Consider the following 3,125-nt stretch of genomic DNA (forward strand, 5'->3'; position numbering starts at 1 on the left):
TGTGTGCAGAAAAAATGCAACGTCCCGAGTGCATCAGAGAGTGTGATTGTGTAGTTTCGGTGCAGAATACAGTTTCAGGTAACACTTTGTAGTGAGGGTGTTGCTTGACGAAAAGAAGATAGTTGTTGACGATTGTGTAGTGCAGAATACAGTTTCAGGTAACATGTGTTACCTATCTCGTACCTGTTTGTTGTGTTAAATAACTCTGGAAATATTACTTGTGTTATTATGTATTTACTATGGCTGTTGTATTTGCAGGAGTGAGGAGAATGACCAGGTCCGTGACGGGTAGGCTGGCTAATAAGCGAAAGCAGAACGATAAAGAAACAGAACGATAACGAAAGAAGGTAGATGGAGAAACCGATGAAGAATGGGAACAAGAAGTCGATGAAGGGCAAGTGGTGGGTACCTTTGATGTTGTACAGAAGTTACCCTCCAGTGTAACACATGTTACAAACATGTGTTACATATGTTCAACCTCTTTGTTACAAAAAATCGGGGCTGCACATATGTAACACGTGTTACAACAGGTTTTACCTACTTGCACGTCTCTATTACAAATGGATGAAAACAATTTTTTTTAAACATCCACGGTGTAACACTTGTTTATTTGAAAGTTCTTAAAACAACCGTTGTAACACGTTTTACATCTTTTTACTCAGCTGTGCATTTTCCTTTTTATAATCCCATCCTCAACGTAAAGATACATCCAATGTAACACGTGTTACAAAAGAAAATTACCTACTTACACATCTCTATTACGTTGATTTAAACAGTTATTTAAAAAAATCCACTTTGCAACACTTGTTTATTTGAAAGTTCTTAAAACAACCGTTGTAACACGTGTTACAACTTTTTTAGTGTTCTGCATTTTCCTTTTATAATCCCATCTTCAGCTTGAAGATACATCCAATGCAACACGTGTTAGGTTTTTTACGTGTTACAAAAGGTGTTTACTTAATGTAATAGTAAGTTTAAATGTTAAAACGTTTTTTTAAGATTGGTTGTTAAATGTTAGAATGTATAAACTTCATAATTTATTCGGAATATCTCGTTTATTTTACAAATAAAAAGTCGTGTTTTTTTGGTGGGATAATTAGCTACATATGTAGTAAACGTTACCCAAGTTACTTGTAGTTACCCCAACCCTTTTTTGGACACAAAGGGGGGTTGCACATATGTAACACATGTTTGTAACATGTGTTACACTAGAGAAGTAACACATGTATAGCCACGTTACACATGTTACATAGGAGATTAATAAGTTTTTAACTATAGAAACTAATATTGATGTACTTATTTTGTTCACATGTAAAAAATGTTTTGTGTTCAAGATGAAGATGGTTATCAAGAAGCGAAGCCCGCCGAAGGATTACAACGCATCATCAGGTTTTCGTGGTGACGATGGTGTGTTTTTTGGTTGGCTGCTATGTGTTGTGAAGATGGATGTTGTTGTGAAGACCATTTTTTAGAAGCATTACAACTATTGATATAAAATTCATTTTTATTTTCATTTTCATTGTTAGTATGCCCATTTTTGGATGAATACGGATGTTGATGTGACGGCAATTTTTTTTGGGATGCAACAACTATATGTAACATGTGTAACCTTGACGTTGTAACACATGTAACACCTATATGTAACATGTGTAAGATGGCTATACATGTGTTACATTTGTTGCCCCATAGTGTAACATATGTTACATATGTCAGTCCCTTTGGTGTCAATTTAAACTTAGTAAAATTACATATGTAACAACATTACGTCATCCAAAATGTCATATCAATGAACAAACAACTAATATATGTAACTATAAGTATATGAGACTAGCGTAACGAATTAAAGGGACAAACGATACACTTCATGTTACATATGTACCTAGAGTTGTTATTAACAATGTGATTAGTAGATAAAAAAACTGCATTAACGTATATTTTTTACATTGAACCCAGCTTATTGGTCATAAGTCTTATACATGGCAAGAAGTTCTTTCGGTGTGACATATGATTTAACATTAATAGGATGATATTGCTCGTTGACATTCGGTGTCCACAATTTAGTGCCATTAGAAGACTCGTAAAGATGGTAATGTGGAGTATGTTCTAGATCATCTGTGGACATAGGGATGGATGTTAGTATAAGTTTACGTGCATTTTCCTTTTTATAATCCCATCTTCAGCTTGAAGATACATCCAACGCAACACGTGTTAGATTTTTCAAAACATCCATTTGTACCACTGGCTATCGTCCGGCTTGTCACTTATTTGAAAGTTCTGTAAACAACCGTTGTAACACGTGTTACAACTTTTTACTCAGACGTGCATTTTCTTTTTATAATCCCCTCCTCAACGTAAAGATACATCAAATGTAACACGTGTTACAACAGGTTTTTACCTACTTACACGTCTCTATTGCAAATGGATGAAAACTGTTTTTTTTTAAACATCAACTTTGTAACACTTGTTTACTTGTTTTTGTTCACAGGTGAAAAGATGTTTTGTGTTCAAGATGAAGTTGTTTATCAAGAAGCGAAGCCCGCCGAAGGATTAAAACGCATCATCAAGTTTTCATGGTGACGATGGTGTATTTTTTGGTTGGCTGCTATGTGTTGTGAAGACCATATGTAACATGTGTAAGATAGCTATACATGTGTTACATTTGTTGCCCCATAGTGTAACATATGTTATAAACATGTGTTACATATGTCAGTCCCTTTGGTGTCAATTTAAACTTAGTAAAATTACATATGTAACAACATTACGTCATCCAAAATGTCATATCAATGAACAAACAAGTAATATATGTAACTATAAGTATATGAGACTAGCGTAACGAATTAAAGGGACAAACGATACACTTCATGTTACATATGTACCTAGAGTTGTTATTAACAATGTTATTAGTAGGTAACACGTGTAACATTATTACAACATATGTAGCTAATTATGCTAGCAAGACATTTCAACTAACAACCCATTTAAAATAAATTTCAACCCATTTAAAATTACATTTCAACATTTCAACTTGTAAGCTAAGAACAACTGATAATATCAAAAAAAAAAATAAAAATGATTTTAATACAAAAATAAAAACCTGTAAACTACATAAACATTTACCCATTAGT

At 33.5% G+C, this 3,125-nt stretch overlaps 1 long non-coding RNA gene across 1 annotated transcript; it reads left to right on the forward strand.

The window, feature by feature from the left end:
* Positions 1-251: 251 nt before the first annotated feature.
* LOC110910300 lies at positions 252-1,546 on the forward strand. Its single transcript, XR_002575977.2, has 2 exons — positions 252-401; positions 1,335-1,546. It is a non-coding gene; the product is annotated as an uncharacterized LOC110910300 (long non-coding RNA).
* Positions 1,547-3,125: the final 1,579 nt, after the last annotated feature.

The sequence above is a fragment of the Helianthus annuus genome, chromosome 15, assembly GCF_002127325.2.
Source record: "Helianthus annuus cultivar XRQ/B chromosome 15, HanXRQr2.0-SUNRISE, whole genome shotgun sequence".
Classification (NCBI taxonomy): Eukaryota; Viridiplantae; Streptophyta; class Magnoliopsida; order Asterales; family Asteraceae; genus Helianthus; species Helianthus annuus.